Source organism: Triturus cristatus, chromosome 4_1, assembly GCF_964204655.1.
Source record: "Triturus cristatus chromosome 4_1, aTriCri1.1, whole genome shotgun sequence".
Taxonomy (NCBI): domain Eukaryota; kingdom Metazoa; phylum Chordata; class Amphibia; order Caudata; family Salamandridae; genus Triturus; species Triturus cristatus.
In genome coordinates, this window is record NC_140585.1 from 139,844,060 (window position 1) to 139,863,280 (window position 19,221).

A 19,221-nucleotide genomic window follows, 5' to 3' on the forward strand; every position below is an offset into this window, starting at 1 on the left:
AAAATGTTTGTTTTGAAACATTCTCAAAGGGGAAGAGGTTTTTACGAGACTACTTATCTTTGTGGATTGATTACCACAATCACTGATATGGTGGTGAAGTATGATCGTTTTGGGCCAAATTACGGTGAAAAAACATTTCTGCATACCACTACAATTTGGTATTTGAAGGTACAACCAAACACCCCTTTCATGTACCTTCGATTTAATACATCAGAAAAAGCTATTTTGTGTTCGCAAATGGCCTGGTTTCTCAGACCAGCCTGCTTGCACCTGCAACTAGGGTTCGTACATCTTGTACGTGGGCAGCGTATTTTAGTAGAAAGTAAATAGATTATGCATTGCACAAAAATGAAGTGCTTCAAACAAACACATACTTTGTATGCACAGAGAAGAGGTGGAATATATGTAAGACTGAGGACACAGGTTAAATGAGGAATAGATTGACTGCATTGCTGCCCACTTTTCTATGCAATTTCTGTAGTGCGATTGAAGGAAGCACTAAACTGTAAAACAAAGTTGCCAATTGCTTTCATAGTCCATTCCCTTTGTTTGGTGCTGTGAAAGGAAGAGCCAGATTCCAAAGTAAATCAATGCTTTTTCAGACATTTCCCATACGGAATACCGAGCCCTGTATAAAAATTCATTTACTCTCAGGTTTTGAGCAGTGACATTGTAATGCTGTTAAAGTGTAAGATCCAAGCGAACACTGACTCTGTCAATGATGATCCAAAGGGGTTTATGAAAAGTCCCAGCTACAAACACAAGAACCAAAACAGGCCAAGGGGACACCTGGATTTGAACCAGGGACCTCTTGATTTGCAGTCAAATGCTCTACCACTGAGCTATATCCCCACTTGTTTGTGAGAGTCGGAATGAAAAAATATCAGTACCTCATGAAAGAGTGTGAGCATCATGCTCAGTTGGGCCGGAAAGTACAAGCTTGAAACTGTGGAACAGGAGAAGTAGTTCTTAATATTATTTATTGAAGGAAAACGGGATCGTTTAAAAAAAATATTTATATGTTTCATTGTTATTTTATTTGAACAGGCAGTCATCCATAGGACCAATGCTTGTACATAAAATGCTTGTTTTGAAACATTCTCAAAGGGGAAGAGGTTTTTACGGGACGCCTTATCCTTTCGCGGATTGGTTACCACAATCACCGAGATGGTGGTGAAGTATGATTGTTTTGGGCCAAATGATGGACGAAAAACATTTCTACATACCACTGCAATTTGGTATTTGGAAGGTACACCCAAACGTCCCTTTCAAGTACCATCAATTTAATATATCAGAAAAGGCCATTTTGTGTTCGAAAATGGCCTGAGTCTTCGAGCCAGCCTTTTTTCATCTGCAACGAGGGTTCATACATTTTGCACGTAGGCAGAGGTTTTAAGGAGAAATTAAATAGTTTCTACGTTGCACAAGAATGAAGTGCTTTAAACAAACACATATTTTGTATGCACAGAGGAGAGCAGGAATATATGTAAGACTGAGGACACAGGTTAAATGAGAAATAGATTGACTGCAGCGCTGCCGAGTATACTATGCCATTTCTTTAGTGCGCTACAAGGAAGCACCAAACTGTATAACAAAGTTTTCAATTGTTTTCATAGTGATTCTCTTTGCTTGAAGCTGTGAAAGGAAGAGCCGGATTCCAAAATAAATCAATGATGTTTCAGAAAGTTCCCACGCCCTGTGTAAAAATGCATTTATTCCCAGGTTTTGAGCAGTGACACTGTAATGCTAATAAAGTATAAGATCCAACTGAACACTGACTCTGTCAATGGTGATCCATAGGGACTTTATGAAAGATCCCAGCTACAAACAACAAAACCAAAATAGGTTTAGGGGACACCCGGATTTGAACCAGGGACCTCTTGATCTGCAGTCAAATGCTCTACCACTGAGCTATATCCCCAACTGTTTTCACAGATCAGAATGACAATATATCAGTACATCATGAAAGAGTGAGAGGCTCAAGCTCAGTTGGGCCACAAAGTACGAGCTTGAAACTGTGGAAAAGGAGAAGTAGTTCTTAATATTATTAATTAAAGGAAAACAGGATCATTTAAAAAACAAAATGTATATGTTTAATTGTTATTTTATTTGAATAGGCAGTGGTCCATAGGACCAATATCTGTAATTAAAATGTTTGTTTTGAAACATTCTCAAAGGGGAAGAGGTTTTTACGAGACTACTTATCTTTGTGGATTGATTACCACAATCACTGATATGGTGGTGAAGTATGATTGTTTTGGGCCAAATTACGGTGAAAAAACATTTCTGCATACCACTACAATTTGGTATTTCAAGGTACAACCAAACACCCCTTTCATGTACCTTCGATTTAATACATCAGAAAAAGCTATTTTGTGTTCGCAAATGGCCTGGTTTCTCAGACCAGCCTGCTTGCACCTGCAACTAGGGTTTGTACATCTTGTACGTGGGCAGCGTATTTTAGTAGAAAGTAAATAGATTATGCATTGCACAAAAATGAAGTGCTTCAAACAAACACATACTTTGTATGCACAGAGAAGAGGTGGAATACATGTAAGACTGAGGACACAGGTTAAATGAGGAATAGATTGACTGCATTGCTGCCCACTTTTCTATGCAATTTCTGTAGTGCGATTGAAGAAAGCACTAAACTGTAAAACAAAGTTGCCAATTGCTTTCATAGTCCATTCCCTTTGTTTGGTGCTGTGAAAGGAAGAGCCAGATTCCAAAATAAATCAATGCTTTTTCAGACATTTCCCATACGGAATACCGAGCCCTGTATAAAAATTCATTTACTCTCAGGTTTTGAGCAGTGACATTGTAATGCTGTTAAAGTGTAAGATCCAAGCGAACACTGACTCTGTCAATGATGATCCAAAGGGGTTTATGAAAAGTCCCAGCTACAAACACAAGAACCAAAATAGGCCAAGAGGACACCTGGATTTGAACCAGGGACCTCTTGATCTGCAGTCAAATGCTCTACCACTGAGCTATATCCCCACCTGTTTGTGAGAGTCGGAATGAAAATATATCAGTACCTCATGAAAGAGTGTGAGCATCATGCTCAGTTGGGCCGGAAAGTACAAGCTTGAAACTGTGGAACAGGAGAAGTAGTTCTTAATATTATTTATTGAAGGAAAACGGGATCGTTTAAAAAAAATATGTATATGTTTCATTGTTATTTTATTTGAACAGGCAGTGGTCCATAGGACCAATGCCTGTACATAAAATGCTTGTTTTGAAACATTCTCAAAGGGGAAGAGGTTTTTACGGGACGCCTTATCCTTTCGCGGATTGGTTACCACAATCACCGAGATGGTGGTGAAGTATGATTGTTTTGGGCCAAATGATGGACCAAAAACATTTCTACATACCACTGCAATTTGGTATTTGGAAGGTACACCCAAACGTCCCTTTCAAGTACCATCAATTTAATATATCAGAAAAGGCCATTTTGTGTTCGAAAATGACCTGAGTCTTCGAGCCAGCCTTTTTTCATCTGCAACGAGGGTTCATACATTTTGCACGTAGGCAGAGGTTTTAAGGAGAAATTAAATAGTTTCTACGTTGCACAAGAATGAAGTGCTTTAAACAAACACATATTTTGTATGCACAGAGGAGAGGAGGAATATATGTAAGACTGAGGACACATGTTAAATGAGAAATAGATTGACTGCAGCGCTGCCGAGTATACTATGCCATTTCTTTAGTGCGCTACAAGGAAGCACCAAACTGTATAACAAAGTTTTCAATTGTTTTCATAGTCATTCTCTTTGTTTGAAGCTGTGAAAGGAAGAGCCGGATTCCAAAATAAATCAATGATGTTTCAGAAAGTTCCCACGCCCTGTGTAAAAATGCATTTATTCCCAGGATTTGAGCAGTGACACTGTAATGCTAATAAAGTATAAGATCCAACTGAACACTGACTCTGTCAATGGTGATCCAAAGGGACTTTATGAAAGATCCTAGCTACAAACACCAGAACCAAAATAGGTTTAGGGGACACCCGGATTTGAACCAGGGACCTCTTGATCTGCAGTCAAATGCTCTACCACTGAGCTATATCCCCAACTGTTTTCAAATATCAGAATGACAATATAACAGTACATCATGAAAGAGTGAGAGGCTCAAGCTCAGTTGGGCCACAAAGTACGAGCTTGAAACTGTGGAAAAGGAGAAGTAGTTCTTAATATTATTAATTAAAGGAAAACAGGATCATTTAAAAAACAAAATGTATATGTTTAATTGTTATTTTATTTGAATAGGCAGTGGTCCATAGGACCAATATCTGTAATTAAAATGTTTGTTTTGAAACATTCTCAAAGAGGAACAGGTTTTTACGAGACTACTTATCTTTGTGGAATGATTACCACAATCACTGATATGGTGGTGAAGTATGATTGTTTTGGGCCAAATTACGGTGAAAAAACATTTCTACATACCACTACAATTTGGTATTTGAAGGTACAACCAAACACCCATTTCATGTACCTTCGATTTAATACATCAGAAAAAGCAATTTTGTGTTCGCAAATGGCCTGGTTTCTCAGACCAGCCTGCTTGCACCTGCAACTAGGGTTCATACATCTTGTACGTGGGCAGCGTTTTTTAGTAGAAAGTAAACAGATTATGCATTGCGCAAAAATGAAGTGCTTCAAACAAACACATACTTTGTATGCGCAGAGAAGAGGTGGAATACATGTAAGACTGAGGACACAGGTTAAATGAGGAATAGATTGACTGCATTTCTGCCCACTTTTCTATGAAATTTCTGTAGTGCAATCGAAGGAAGCACCAAACTGTAAAACAAAGTTGTCAATTGCTTTCATAGTCCATTCCCTTTGTTTGGTGCTGTGAAAGGAAGAGCCAGATTCCAAAATAAATCAATGCTTTTTCAGACATTTCCCATACGAAATACCGAGCCCTGTATAAAAATGCATTTACTCTCAGGTTTTGAGCAGTGACATTGTAATGCTATTAAAGTGTAAGATCCAAGCGAACACTGACTCTGTCAATGATGATCCAAAGGGGTTTTATGAAAAGTCCCAGCTACAAACACAAGAACCAAAACAGGCCAAGGGAACACCTGGATTTGAACCAGGGACCTCTTGATCTGCAGTCAAATGCTCTACCACTGAGCTATATCCCCACCTGTTTGTGAGAGTCGGAATGAAAATATATCAGTACCTCATGAAAGAGTGTGAGCATCATGCTCAGTTGGGCCGGAAAGTACAAGCTTGAAACTGTGGAACAGGAGAAGTAGTTCTTAATATTATTTATTGAAGGAAAACGGGATCGTTTAAAAAAAATATTTATATGTTTCATTGTTATTTTATTTGAACAGGCAGTGGTCCATAGGACCAATGCCTGTACATAAAATGCTTGTTTTGAAACATTCTCATAGGGGAAGAGGTTTTTACGGGACGCCTTATCCTTTCGCGGATTGGTTACCACAATCACCGAGATGGTGGTGAAGTATGATTGTTTTGGGCCAAATGATGGACCAAAAACATTTCTACATACCACTGCAATTTGGTATTTGGAAGGTACACCCAAACGTCCCTTTGAAGTACCATCAATTTAATATATCAGAAAAGGCCATTTTGTGTTCGAAAATGGCCTGAGTCTTCGAGCCAGCCTTTTTTCATCTGCAACGAGGGTTCATACATTTTGCACGTAGGCAGAGGTTTTAAGGAGAAATTAAATAGTTTCTACGTTGCACAAGAATGAAGTGCTTTAAACAAACACATATTTTGTATGCACAGAGGAGAGGAGGAATATATGTAAGACTGAGGACACAGGTTAAATGAGAAATAGATTGACTGCAGCGCTGCCGAGTATACTATGCCATTTCTTTAGTGCGCTACAAGGAAGCACCAAACTGTATAACAAAGTTTTCAATTGTTTTCATAGTGATTCTCTTTGCTTGAAGCTGTGAAAGGAAGAGCCGGATTCCAAAATAAATCAATGATGTTTCAGAAAGTTCCCACGCCCTGTGTAAAAATGCATTTATTCCCAGGTTTTGAGCAGTGACACTGTAATGCTAATAAAGTATAAGATCCAACTGAGCACTGACTCTGTCAATGGTGATCCATAGGGACTTTATGAAAGATCCCAGCTACAAACACCAAAACCAAAATAGGTTTAGGGGACACCCGGATTTGAACCAGGGACCTCTTGATCTGCAGTCAAATGCTCTACCACTGAGCTATATCCCCAACTGTTTTCAAAGATCAGAATGACAATATATCAGTACATCATGAAAGAGTGAGAGGCTCAAGCTCAGTTGGGCCACAAAGTACGAGCTTGAAACTGTGGAAAAGGAGAAGTAGTTCTTAATATTATTAATTAAAGGAAAACAGGATCATTTAAAAAACAAAATGTATATGTTTAATTGTTATTTTATTTGAATAGGCAGTGGTCCATAGGACCAATATCTGTAATTAAAATGTTTGTTTTGAAACACTCTCAAAGGGGAAGAGGTTTTTACGAGACTACTTATCTTTGTGGATTGATTACCACAATCACTGATATGGTGGTGAAGTATGATTGTTTTGGGCCAAATTACGGTGAAAAAACATTTCTGCATACCACTACAATTTGGTATTTGAAGGTACAACCAAACACCCCTTTCATGTACCTTCGATTTAATACATCAGAAAAAGCTATTTTGTGTTCGCAAATGGCCTGGTTTCTCAGACCAGCCTGCTTGCACCTGCAACTAGGGTTCGTACATCTTGTACGTGGGCAGCGTATTTTAGTAGAAAGTAAATAGATTATGCATTGCACAAAAATGAAGTGCTTCAAACAAACACATACTTTGTATGCACAGAGAAGAGGTGGAATACATGTAAGACTGAGGACACAGGTTAAATGAGGAATAGATTGACTGCATTGCTGCCCACTTTTCTATGCAATTTCTGTAGTGCGATTGAAGGAAGCACTAAACTGTAAAACAAAGTTGCCAATTGCTTTCATAGTCCATTCCCTTTGTTTGGTGCTGTGAAAGGAAGAGCCAGATTCCAAAATAAATCAATGCTTTTTCAGACATTTCCCATACGGAATACCGAGCCCTGTATAAAAATGCATTTACTCTCAGGTTTTGAGCAGTGACATTGTAATGCTATTAAAGTGTAAGATACAAGCGAACACTGACTCTGTCAATGATGATCCAAAGGGGTTTTATGAAAAGTCCCAGCTACAAACACAAGAACCAAAACAGGCCAAGGGGACACCTGGATTTGAACTAGGGACCTCTTGATCTGCAGTCAAATGCTCTACCACTGAGCTATATCCCCACCTGTTTGTGAGAGTCGGAATGAAAATATATCAGTACCTCATGAAAGAGTGTGAGCATCATGCTCAGTTGGGCCGGAAAGTACAAGCTTGAAACTGTGGAACAGGAGAAGTAGTTCTTAATATTATTTATTGAAGGAAAACGGGATCGTTTAAAAAAAATATTTATATGTTTCATTGTTATTTTATTTGAACAGGCAGTGGTCCATAGGACCAATGCCTGTACATAAAATGCTTGTTTTGAAACATTCTCAAAGGGGAAGAGGTTTTTTCGAGACGCCTTATCCTTTCGCGGATTGGTTACCACAATCACCGAGATGGTGGTGAAGTATGATTGTTTTGGGCCAAATGATGGACGAAAAACATTTCTACATACCACTGCAATTTGGTATTTGGAAGGTACACCCAAACGTCCCTTTCAAGTACCATCAATTTAATATATCAGAAAAGGCCATTTTGTGTTCGAAAATGGCCTGAGTCTTCGAGCCAGCCTTTTTTCATCTGCAACGAGGGTTCATACATTTTGCACGTAGGCAGAGGTTTTAAGGAGAAATTAAATAGTTTCTACGTTGCACAAGAATGAAGTGCTTTAAACAAACACATATTTTGTATGCACAGAGGAGAGGAGGAATATATGTAAGACTGAGGACACAGGTTAAATGAGAAATAGATTGACTGCAGCGCTGCCGAGTATACTATGCCATTTCTTTAGTGCGCTACAAGGAAGCACCAAACTGTATAACAAAGTTTTCAATTGTTTTCATAGTGATTCTCTTTGCTTGAAGCTGTGAAAGGAAGAGCCGGATTCCAAAATAAATCAATGATGTTTCAGAAAGTTCCCACGCCCTGTGTAAAAATGCATTTATTCCCAGGTTTTGAGCAGTGACACTGTAATGCTAATAAAGTATAAGATCCAACTGAGCACTGACTCTGTCAATGGTGATCCATAGGGACTTTATGAAAGATCCCAGCTACAAACACCAAAACCAAAATAGGTTTAGGGGACACCCGGATTTGAACCAGGGACCTCTTGATCTGCAGTCAAATGCTCTACCACTGAGCTATATCCCCAACTGTTTTCAAAGATCAGAATGACAATATATCAGTACATCATGAAAGAGTGAGAGGCTCAAGCTCAGTTGGGCCACAAAGTACGAGCTTGAAACTGTGGAAAAGGAGAAGTAGTTCTTAATATTATTAATTAAAGGAAAACAGGATCATTTAAAAAACAAAATGTATATGTTTAATTGTTATTTTATTTGAATAGGCAGTGGTCCATAGGACCAATATCTGTAATTAAAATGTTTGTTTTGAAACACTCTCAAAGGGGAAGAGGTTTTTACGAGACTACTTATCTTTGTGGATTGATTACCACAATCACTGATATGGTGGTGAAGTATGATTGTTTTGGGCCAAATTACGGTGAAAAAACATTTCTGCATACCACTACAATTTGGTATTTGAAGGTACAACCAAACACCCCTTTCATGTACCTTCAATTTAATACATCAGAAAAAGCTATTTTGTGTTCGCAAATGGCCTGGTTTCTCAGACCAGCCTGCTTGCACCTGCAACTAGGGTTCGTACATCTTGTACGTGGGCAGCGTATTTTAGTAGAAAGTAAATAGATTATGCATTGCACAAAAATGAAGTGCTTCAAACAAACACATACTTTGTATGCACAGAGAAGAGGTGGAATACATGTAAGACTGAGGACACAGGTTAAATGAGGAATAGATTGACTGCATTGCTGCCCACTTTTCTATGCAATTTCTGTAGTGCGATTGAAGGAAGCACTAAACTGTAAAACAAAGTTGCCAATTGCTTTCATAGTCCATTCCCTTTGTTTGGTGCTGTGAAAGGAAGAGCCAGATTCCAAAATAAATCAATGCTTTTTCAGACATTTCCCATACGGAATACCGAGCCCTGTATAAAAATGCATTTACTCTCAGGTTTTGAGCAGTGACATTGTAATGCTATTAAAGTGTAAGATACAAGCGAACACTGACTCTGTCAATGATGATCCAAAGGGGTTTTATGAAAAGTCCCAGCTACAAACACAAGAACCAAAACAGGCCAAGGGGACACCTGGATTTGAACTAGGGACCTCTTGATTTGCAGTCAAATGCTCTACCACTGAGCTATATCCCCACCTGTTTGTGAGAGTCGGAATGAAAATATATCAGTACCTCATGAAAGAGTGTGAGCATCATGCTCAGTTGGGCCGGAAAGTACAAGCTTGAAACTGTGGAACAGGAGAAGTAGTTCTTAATATTATTTATTGAAGGAAAACGGGATCGTTTAAAAAAAATATTTATATGTTTCATTGTTATTTTATTTGAACAGGCAGTGGTCCATAGGACCAATGCCTGTACATAAAATGCTTGTTTTGAAACATTCTCAAAGGGGAAGAGGTTTTTTCGAGACGCCTTATCCTTTCGCGGATTGGTTACCACAATCACCGAGATGGTGGTGAAGTATGATTGTTTTGGGCCAAATGATGGACGAAAAACATTTCTACATACCACTGCAATTTGGTATTTGGAAGGTACACCCAAACGTCCCTTTCAAGTACCATCAATTTAATATATCAGAAAAGGCCATTTTGTGTTCGAAAATGGCCTGAGTCTTCGAGCCAGCCTTTTTTCATCTGCAACGAGGGTTCATACATTTTGCACGTAGGCAGAGGTTTTAAGGAGAAATTAAATAGTTTCTACGTTGCACAAGAATGAAGTGCTTTAAACAAACACATATTTTGTATGCACAGAGGAGAGGAGGAATATATGTAAGACTGAGGACACAGGTTAAATGAGAAATAGATTGACTGCAGCGCTGCCGAGTATACTATGCCATTTCTTTAGTGCGCTACAAGGAAGCACCAAACTGTATAACAAAGTTTTCAATTGTTTTCATAGTGATTCTCTTTGCTTGAAGCTGTGAAAGGAAGAGCCGGATTCCAAAATAAATCAATGATGTTTCAGAAAGTTCCCACGCCCTGTGTAAAAATGCATTTATTCCCAGGTTTTGAGCAGTGACACTGTAATGCTAATAAAGTATAAGATCCAACTGAACACTGACTCTGTCAATGGTGATCCATAGGGACTTTATGAAAGATCCCAGCTACAAACACCAAAACCAAAATAGGTTTAGGGGACACCCGGATTTGAACCAGGGACCTCTTGATCTGCAGTCAAATGCTCTACCACTGAGCTATATCCCCAACTGTTTTCAAAGATCAGAATGACAATATATCAGTACATCATGAAAGAGTGAGAGGCTCAAGCTCAGTTGGGCCACAAAGTACGAGCTTGAAACTGTGGAAAAGGAGAAGTAGTTCTTAATATTATTAATTAAAGGAAAACAGGAACATTTAAAAAACAACATGTATATGTTTAATTGTTATTTTATTTGAATAGGCAGTGGTCCATAGGACCAATATCTCTAATTAAAATGTTTGTTTTGAAACATTCTCAAAGGGGAAGAGGTTTTTACGAGACTACTTATCTTTGTGGATTGATTACCACAATCACTGATATGGTGGTGAAGTATGATTGTTTTGGGCCAAATTACGGTGAAAAAACATTTCTGCATACCACTACAATTTGGTATTTGAAGGTACAACCAAACACCCCGTTCATGTACCTTCGATTTAATACATCAGAAAAAGCTATTTTGTGTTCGCAAATGGCCTGGTTTCTCAGACCAGCCTGCTTGCACCTGCAACTAGGGTTCGTACATCTTGTACGTGGGCAGCGTATTTTAGTAGAAAGTAAATAGATTATGCATTGCACAAAAATGAAGTGCTTCAAACAAACACATACTTTGTATGCACAGAGAAGAGGTGGAATACATGTAAGACTGAGGACACAGGTTAAATGAGGAATAGATTGACTGCATTGCTGCCCACTTTTCTATGCAATTTCTGTAGTGCGATTGAAGGAAGCACTAAACTGTAAAACAAAGTTGCCAATTGCTTTCATAGTCCATTCCCTTTGTTTGGTGCTGTGAAAGGAAGAGCCAGATTCCAAAATAAATCAATGCTTTTTCAGACATTTCCCATACGGAATACCGAGCCCTGTATAAAAATGCATTTACTCTCAGGTTTTTCTGCAGTGACATTGTAATGCTATTAAAGTGTAAGATCCAAGCGAACACTGACTCTGTCAATGATGATCCAAAGGGGTTTTATGAAAAGTCCCAGCTACAAACACAAGAACCAAAACAGGCCAAAGGGACACCTGGATTTGAACCAGGGACCTCTTGATCTGCAGTCAAATGCTCTACCACTGAGCTATATCCCCACCTGTTTGTGAGAGTCGGAATGAAAATATATCAGTACCTCATGAAAGAGTGTGAGCATCATGCTCAGTTGGGCCGGAAAGTACAAGCTTGAAACTGTGGAACAGGAGAAGTAGTTCTTAATATTATTTATTGAAGGAAAACGGGATCGTTTAAAAAAAATATGTATATGTTTCATTGTTATTTTATTTGAACAGGCAGTGGTCCATAGGACCAATGCCTGTACATAAAATGCTTGTTTTGAAACATTCTCAAAGGGGAAGAGGTTTTTACGGGACGCCTTATCCTTTCGCGGATTGGTTACCACAATCACCGAGATGGTGGTGAAGTATGATTGTTTTGGGCCAAATGATGGACCAAAAACATTTCTACATACCACTGCAATTTGGTATTTGGAAGGTACACCCAAACGTCCCTTTCAAGTACCATCAATTTAATATATCAGAAAAGGCCATTTTGTGTTCGAAAATGACCTGAGTCTTCGAGCCAGCCTTTTTTCATCTGCAACGAGGGTTCATACATTTTGCACGTAGGCAGAGGTTTTAAGGAGAAATTAAATAGTTTCTACGTTGCACAAGAATGAAGTGCTTTAAACAAACACATATTTTGTATGCACAGAGGAGAGGAGGAATATATGTAAGACTGAGGACACATGTTAAATGAGAAATAGATTGACTGCAGCGCTGCCGAGAATACTATGCCATTTCTTTAGTGCGCTACAAGGAAGCACCAAACTGTATAACAAAGTTTTCAATTGTTTTCATAGTCATTCTCTTTGTTTGAAGCTGTGAAAGGAAGAGCCGGATTCCAAAATAAATCAATGATGTTTCAGAAAGTTCCCACGCCCTGTGTAAAAATGCATTTATTCCCAGGTTTTGAGCAGTGACACTGTAATGCTAATAAATTATAAGAACCAACTGAACACTGACTCTGTCAATGGTGATCCAAAGGGACTTTATGAAAGATCCTAGCTACAAACACCAGAACCAAAATAGGTTTAGGGGACACCCGGATTTGAACCAGGGACCTCTTGATCTGCAGTCAAATGCTCTACCACTGAGCTATATCCCCAACTGTTTTCAAAGATCAGAATGACAATATAACAGTACATCATGAAAGAGTGAGAGGCTCAAGCTCAGTTGGGCCACAAAGTACGAGCTTGAAACTGTGGAAAAGGAGAAGTAGTTCTTAATATTATTAATTAAAGGAAAACAGGATCATTTAAAAAACAAAATGTATATGTTTAATTGTTATTTTATTTGAATAGGCAGTGGTCCATAGGACCAATATCTGTAATTAAAATGTTTGTTTTGAAACATTCTCAAAGGGGAAGAGGTTTTTACGAGACTACTTATCTTTGTGGATTGATTACCACAATCACTGATATGGTGGTGAAGTATGATCGTTTTGGGCCAAATTACGGTGAAAAAACATTTCTGCATACCACTACAATTTGGTATTTGAAGGTACAACCAAACACCCCTTTCATGTACCTTCGATTTAATACATCAGAAAAAGCTATTTTGTGTTCGCAAATGGCCTGGTTTCTCAGACCAGCCTGCTTGCACCTGCAACTAGGGTTCGTACATCTTGTACGTGGGCAGCGTATTTTAGTAGAAAGTAAATAGATTATGCATTGCACAAAAATGAAGTGCTTCAAACAAACACATACTTTGTATGCACAGAGAAGAGGTGGAATATATGTAAGACTGAGGACACAGGTTAAATGAGGAATAGATTGACTGCATTGCTGCCCACTTTTCTATGCAATTTCTGTAGTGCGATTGAAGGAAGCACTAAACTGTAAAACAAAGTTGCCAATTGCTTTCATAGTCCATTCCCTTTGTTTGGTGCTGTGAAAGGAAGAGCCAGATTCCAAAGTAAATCAATGCTTTTTCAGACATTTCCCATACGGAATACCGAGCCCTGTATAAAAATTCATTTACTCTCAGGTTTTGAGCAGTGACATTGTAATGCTGTTAAAGTGTAAGATCCAAGCGAACACTGACTCTGTCAATGATGATCCAAAGGGGTTTATGAAAAGTCCCAGCTACAAACACAAGAACCAAAACAGGCCAAGGGGACACCTGGATTTGAACCAGGGACCTCTTGATTTGCAGTCAAATGCTCTACCACTGAGCTATATCCCCACCTGTTTGTGAGAGTCGGAATGAAAATATATCAGTACCTCATGAAAGAGTGTGAGCATCATGCTCAGTTGGGCCGGAAAGTACAAGCTTGAAACTGTGGAACAGGAGAAGTAGTTCTTAATATTATTTATTGAAGGAAAACGGGATCGTTTAAAAAAAATATGTATATGTTTCATTGTTATTTTATTTGAACAGGCAGTGGTCCATAGGACCAATGCCTGTACATAAAATGCTTGTTTTGAAACATTCTCAAAGGGGAAGAGGTTTTTACGGGACGCCTTATCCTTTCGCGGATTGGTTACCACAATCACCGAGATGGTGGTGAAGTATGATTGTTTTGGGCCAAATGATGGACCAAAAACATTTCTACATACCACTGCAATTTGGTATTTGGAAGGTACACCCAAACGTCCCTTTCAAGTACCATCAATTTAATATATCAGAAAAGGCCATTTTGTGTTCGAAAATGACCTGAGTCTTCGAGCCAGCCTTTTTTCATCTGCAACGAGGGTTCATACATTTTGCACGTAGGCAGAGGTTTTAAGGAGAAATTAAATAGTTTCTACGTTGCACAAGAATGAAGTGCTTTAAACAAACACATATTTTGTATGCACAGAGGAGAGGAGGAATATATGTAAGACTGAGGACACATGTTAAATGAGAAATAGATTGACTGCAGCGCTGCCGAGTATACTATGCCATTTCTTTAGTGCGCTACAAGGAAGCACCAAACTGTATAACAAAGTTTTCAATTGTTTTCATAGTCATTCTCTTTGTTTGAAGCTGTGAAAGGAAGAGCCGGATTCCAAAATAAATCAATGATGTTTCAGAAAGTTCCCACGCCCTGTGTAAAAATGCATTTATTCCCAGGATTTGAGCAGTGACACTGTAATGCTAATAAAGTATAAGATCCAACTGAACACTGACTCTGTCAATGGTGATCCAAAGGGACTTTATGAAAGATCCTAGCTACAAACACCAGAACCAAAATAGGTTTAGGGGACACCCGGATTTGAACCAGGGACCTCTTGATCTGCAGTCAAATGCTCTACCACTGAGCTATATCCCCAACTGTTTTCAAATATCAGAATGACATCATAACAGTACATCATGAAAGAGTGAGAGGCTCAAGCTCAGTTGGGCCACAAAGTACGAGCTTGAAACTGTGGAAAAGGAGAAGTAGTTCTTAATATTATTAATTAAAGGAAAACAGGATCATTTAAAAAACAAAATGTATATGTTTAATTGTTATTTTATTTGAATAGGCAGTGGTCCATAGGACCAATATCTGTAATTAAAATGTTTGTTTTGAAACATTCTCAAAGAGGAACAGGTTTTTACGAGACTACTTATCTTTGTGGAATGATTACCACAATCACTGATATGGTGGTGAAGTATGATTGTTTTGGGCCAAATTACGGTGAAAAAACATTTCTACATACCACTACAATTTGGTATTTGAAGGTACAACCAAACACCCATTTCATGTACCTTCGATTTAATACATCAGAAAAAGCAATTTTGTGTTCGCAAATGGCCTGGTTTCTCAGACCAGCCTGCTTGCACCTGCAACTAGGGTTCATACATCTTGTACGTGGGCAGCGTTTTTTAGTAGAAAGTAAACAGATTATGCATTGCGCAAAAATGAAGTGCTTCAAACAAACACATACTTTGTATGCGCAGAGAAGAGGTGGAATACATGTAAGACTGAGGACACAGGTTAAATGAGGAATAGATTGACTGCATTTCTGCCCACTTTTCTATGAAATTTCTGTAGTGCGATCGAAGGAAGCACCAAACTGTAAAACAAAGTTGTCAATTGCTTTCATAGTCCATTCCCTTTGTTTGGTGCTGTGAAAGGAAGAGCCAGATTCCAAAATAAATCAATGCTTTTTCAGACATTTCCCATACGAAATACCGAGCCCTGTATAAAAATGCATTTACTCTCAGGTTTTGAGCAGTGACATTGTAATGCTATTAAAGTGTAAGATCCAAGCGAACACTGACTCTGTCAATGATGATCCAAAGGGGTTTTATGAAAAGTCCCAGCTACAAACACAAGAACCAAAACAGGCCAAGGGAACACCTGGATTTGAACCAGGGACCTCTTGATCTGCAGTCAAATGCTCTACCACTGAGCTATATCCCCACCTGTTTGTGAGAGTCGGAATGAAAATATATCAGTACCTCATGAAAGAGTGTGAGCATCATGCTCAGTTGGGCCGGAAAGTACAAGCTTGAAACTGTGGAACAGGAGAAGTAGTTCTTAATATTATTTATTGAAGGAAAACGGGATCGTTTAAAAAAAATATTTATATGTTTCATTGTTATTTTATTTGAACAGGCAGTGGTCCATAGGACCAATGCCTGTACATAAAATGCTTGTTTTGAAACATTCTCATAGGGGAAGAGGTTTTTACGGGACGCCTTATCCTTTCGCGGATTGGTTACCACAATCACCGAGATGGTGGTGAAGTATGATTGTTTTGGGCCAAATGATGGACCAAAAACATTTCTACATACCACTGCAATTTGGTATTTGGAAGGTACACCCAAACGTCCCTTTGAAGTACCATCAATTTAATATATCAGAAAAGGCCATTTTGTGTTCGAAAATGGCCTGAGTCTTCGAGCCAGCCTTTTTTCATCTGCAACGAGGGTTCATACATTTTGCACGTAGGCAGAGGTTTTAAGGAGAAATTAAATAGTTTCTACGTTGCACAAGAATGAAGTGCTTTAAACAAACACATATTTTGTATGCACAGAGGAGAGGAGGAATATATGTAAGACTGAGGACACAGGTTAAATGAGAAATAGATTGACTGCAGCGCTGCCGAGTATACTATGCCATTTCTTTAGTGCGCTACAAGGAAGCACCAAACTGTATAACAAAGTTTTCAATTGTTTTCATAGTGATTCTCTTTGCTTGAAGCTGTGAAAGGAAGAGCCGGATTCCAAAATAAATCAATGATGTTTCAGAAAGTTCCCACGCCCTGTGTAAAAATGCATTTATTCCCAGGTTTTGAGCAGTGACACTGTAATGCTAATAAAGTATAAGATCCAACTGAGCACTGACTCTGTCAATGGTGATCCATAGGGACTTTATGAAAGATCCCAGCTACAAACACCAAAACCAAAATAGGTTTAGGGGACACCCGGATTTGAACCAGGGACCTCTTGATCTGCAGTCAAATGCTCTACCACTGAGCTATATCCCCAACTGTTTTCAAAGATCAGAATGACAATATATCAGTACATCATGAAAGAGTGAGAGGCTCAAGCTCAGTTGGGCCACAAAGTACGAGCTTGAAACTGTGGAAAAGGAGAAGTAGTTCTTAATATTATTAATTAAAGGAAAACAGGATCATTTAAAAAACAAAATGTATATGTTTAATTGTTATTTTATTTGAATAGGCAGTGGTCCATAGGACCAATATCTGTAATTAAAATGTTTGTTTTGAAACACTCTCAAAGGGGAAGAGGTTTTTACGAGACTACTTATCTTTGTGGATTGATTACCACAATCACTGATATGGTGGTGAAGTATGATTGTTTTGGGCCAAATTACGGTGAAAAAACATTTCTGCATACCACTACAATTTGGTATTTGAAGGTACAACCAAACACCCCTTTCATGTACCTTCGATTTAATACATCAGAAAAAGCTATTTTGTGTTCGCAAATGGCCTGGTTTCTCAGACCAGCCTGCTTGCACCTGCAACTAGGGTTCGTACATCTTGTACGTGGGCAGCGTATTTTAGTAGAAAGTAAATAGATTATGCATTGCACAAAAATGAAGTGCTTCAAACAAACACATACTTTGTATGCACAGAGAAGAGGTGGAATACATGTAAGACTGAGGACACAGGTTAAATGAGGAATAGATTGACTGCATTGCTGCCCACTTTTCTATGCAATTTCTGTAGTGCGATTGAAGGAAGCACTAAACTGTAAAACAAAGTTGCCAATTGCTTTCATAGTCCATTCCCTTTGTTTGGTGCTGTGAAAGGAAGAGCCAGATTCCAAAATAAATCAATGCTTTTTCAGACATTTCCCATACGGAATACCGAGCCCTGTATAAAAATGCATTTACTCTCAGGTTTTGAGCAGTGACATTGTAATGCTATTAAAGTGTAAGATACAAGCGAACACTGACTCTGTCAATGATGATCCAAAGGGGTTTTATGAAAAGTCCCAGCTACAAACACAAGAACCAAAACAGGCCAAGGGGACACCTGGATTTGAACTAGGGACCTCTTGATCTGCAGTCAAATGCTCTACCACTGAGCTATATCCCCACCTGTTTGTGAGAGTCGGAATGAAAATATATCAGTACCTCATGAAAGAGTGTGAGCATCATGCTCAGTTGGGCCGGAAAGTACAAGCTTGAAACTGTGGAACAGGAGAAGTAGTTCTTAATATTATTTATTGAAGGAAAACGGGATCGTTTAAAAAAAATATTTATATGTTTCATTGTTATTTTATTTGAACAGGCAGTGGTCCATAGGACCAATGCCTGTACATAAAATGCTTGTTTTGAAACATTCTCAAAGGGGAAGAGGTTTTTTCGAGACGCCTTATCCTTTCGCGGATTGGTTACCACAATCACCGAGATGGTGGTGAAGTATGATTGTTTTGGGCCAAATGATGGACGAAAAACATTTCTACATACCACTGCAATTTGGTATTTGGAAGGTACACCCAAACGTCCCTTTCAAGTACCATCAATTTAATATATCAGAAAAGGCCATTTTGTGTTCGAAAATGGCCTGAGTCTTCGAGCCAGCCTTTTTTCATCTGCAACGAGGGTTCATACATTTTGCACGTAGGCAGAGGTTTTAAGGAGAAATTAAATAGTTTCTACGTTGCACAAGAATGAAGTGCTTTAAACAAACACATATTTTGTATGCACAGAGGAGAGGAGGAATATATGTAAGACTGAGGACACAGGTTAAATGAGAAATAGATTGACTGCAGCGCTGCCGAGTATACTATGCCATTTCTTTAGTGCGCTACAAGGAAGCACCAAACTGTATAACAAAGTTTTCAATTGTTTTCATAGTGATTCTCTTTGCTTGAAGCTGTGAAAGGAAGAGCCGGATTCCAAAATAAATCAATGATGTTTCAGAAAGTTCCCACGCCCTGTGTAAAAATGCATTTATTCCCAGGTTTTGAGCAGTGACACTGTAATGCTAATAAAGTATAAGATCCAACTGAGCACTGACTCTGTCAATGGTGATCCATAGGGACTTTATGAAAGATCCCAGCTACAAACACCAAAACCAAAATAGGTTTAGGGGACACCCGGATTTGAACCAGGGACCTCTTGATCTGCAGTCAAATGCTCTACCACTGAGCTATATCCCCAACTGTTTTCAAAGATCAGAATGACAATATATCAGTACATCATGAAAGAGTGAGAGGCTCAAGCTCAGTTGGGCCACAAAGTACGAGCTTGAAACTGTGGAAAAGGAGA

At 38.7% G+C, this 19,221-nt stretch overlaps 18 non-coding genes across 18 annotated transcripts; all 18 read right to left on the bottom strand.

The window, feature by feature from the left end:
- Positions 1 to 780: 780 nt before the first annotated feature.
- Positions 781 to 852, bottom strand: TRNAC-GCA (transfer RNA cysteine (anticodon GCA)). Its single transcript has one exon. It is a non-coding gene; the product is annotated as a tRNA-Cys (tRNA).
- Positions 853 to 1,849: 997 nt separating this feature from the next.
- On the bottom strand, positions 1,850 to 1,921 carry TRNAC-GCA (transfer RNA cysteine (anticodon GCA)). The gene has a single exon. It is a non-coding gene; the product is annotated as a tRNA-Cys (tRNA).
- A 1,007-nt stretch (positions 1,922 to 2,928) lies between these two features.
- TRNAC-GCA (transfer RNA cysteine (anticodon GCA)) lies at positions 2,929 to 3,000 on the bottom strand. Its single transcript has one exon. It is a non-coding gene; the product is annotated as a tRNA-Cys (tRNA).
- Positions 3,001 to 3,997: 997 nt separating this feature from the next.
- On the bottom strand, positions 3,998 to 4,069 carry TRNAC-GCA (transfer RNA cysteine (anticodon GCA)). The gene has a single exon. It is a non-coding gene; the product is annotated as a tRNA-Cys (tRNA).
- A 1,008-nt stretch (positions 4,070 to 5,077) lies between these two features.
- TRNAC-GCA (transfer RNA cysteine (anticodon GCA)) lies at positions 5,078 to 5,149 on the bottom strand. Its single transcript has one exon. It is a non-coding gene; the product is annotated as a tRNA-Cys (tRNA).
- Positions 5,150 to 6,146: 997 nt separating this feature from the next.
- Positions 6,147 to 6,218, bottom strand: TRNAC-GCA (transfer RNA cysteine (anticodon GCA)). Its single transcript has one exon. It is a non-coding gene; the product is annotated as a tRNA-Cys (tRNA).
- Positions 6,219 to 7,226: 1,008 nt separating this feature from the next.
- On the bottom strand, positions 7,227 to 7,298 carry TRNAC-GCA (transfer RNA cysteine (anticodon GCA)). The gene has a single exon. It is a non-coding gene; the product is annotated as a tRNA-Cys (tRNA).
- Positions 7,299 to 8,295: 997 nt separating this feature from the next.
- TRNAC-GCA (transfer RNA cysteine (anticodon GCA)) lies at positions 8,296 to 8,367 on the bottom strand. Its single transcript has one exon. It is a non-coding gene; the product is annotated as a tRNA-Cys (tRNA).
- A 1,008-nt stretch (positions 8,368 to 9,375) lies between these two features.
- Positions 9,376 to 9,447, bottom strand: TRNAC-GCA (transfer RNA cysteine (anticodon GCA)). Its single transcript has one exon. It is a non-coding gene; the product is annotated as a tRNA-Cys (tRNA).
- A 997-nt stretch (positions 9,448 to 10,444) lies between these two features.
- On the bottom strand, positions 10,445 to 10,516 carry TRNAC-GCA (transfer RNA cysteine (anticodon GCA)). The gene has a single exon. It is a non-coding gene; the product is annotated as a tRNA-Cys (tRNA).
- A 1,009-nt stretch (positions 10,517 to 11,525) lies between these two features.
- On the bottom strand, positions 11,526 to 11,597 carry TRNAC-GCA (transfer RNA cysteine (anticodon GCA)). The gene has a single exon. It is a non-coding gene; the product is annotated as a tRNA-Cys (tRNA).
- A 997-nt stretch (positions 11,598 to 12,594) lies between these two features.
- On the bottom strand, positions 12,595 to 12,666 carry TRNAC-GCA (transfer RNA cysteine (anticodon GCA)). The gene has a single exon. It is a non-coding gene; the product is annotated as a tRNA-Cys (tRNA).
- A 1,007-nt stretch (positions 12,667 to 13,673) lies between these two features.
- TRNAC-GCA (transfer RNA cysteine (anticodon GCA)) lies at positions 13,674 to 13,745 on the bottom strand. Its single transcript has one exon. It is a non-coding gene; the product is annotated as a tRNA-Cys (tRNA).
- A 997-nt stretch (positions 13,746 to 14,742) lies between these two features.
- On the bottom strand, positions 14,743 to 14,814 carry TRNAC-GCA (transfer RNA cysteine (anticodon GCA)). Its single transcript has one exon. It is a non-coding gene; the product is annotated as a tRNA-Cys (tRNA).
- A 1,008-nt stretch (positions 14,815 to 15,822) lies between these two features.
- TRNAC-GCA (transfer RNA cysteine (anticodon GCA)) lies at positions 15,823 to 15,894 on the bottom strand. Its single transcript has one exon. It is a non-coding gene; the product is annotated as a tRNA-Cys (tRNA).
- A 997-nt stretch (positions 15,895 to 16,891) lies between these two features.
- TRNAC-GCA (transfer RNA cysteine (anticodon GCA)) lies at positions 16,892 to 16,963 on the bottom strand. The gene has a single exon. It is a non-coding gene; the product is annotated as a tRNA-Cys (tRNA).
- A 1,008-nt stretch (positions 16,964 to 17,971) lies between these two features.
- TRNAC-GCA (transfer RNA cysteine (anticodon GCA)) lies at positions 17,972 to 18,043 on the bottom strand. Its single transcript has one exon. It is a non-coding gene; the product is annotated as a tRNA-Cys (tRNA).
- A 997-nt stretch (positions 18,044 to 19,040) lies between these two features.
- TRNAC-GCA (transfer RNA cysteine (anticodon GCA)) lies at positions 19,041 to 19,112 on the bottom strand. The gene has a single exon. It is a non-coding gene; the product is annotated as a tRNA-Cys (tRNA).
- Positions 19,113 to 19,221: the final 109 nt, after the last annotated feature.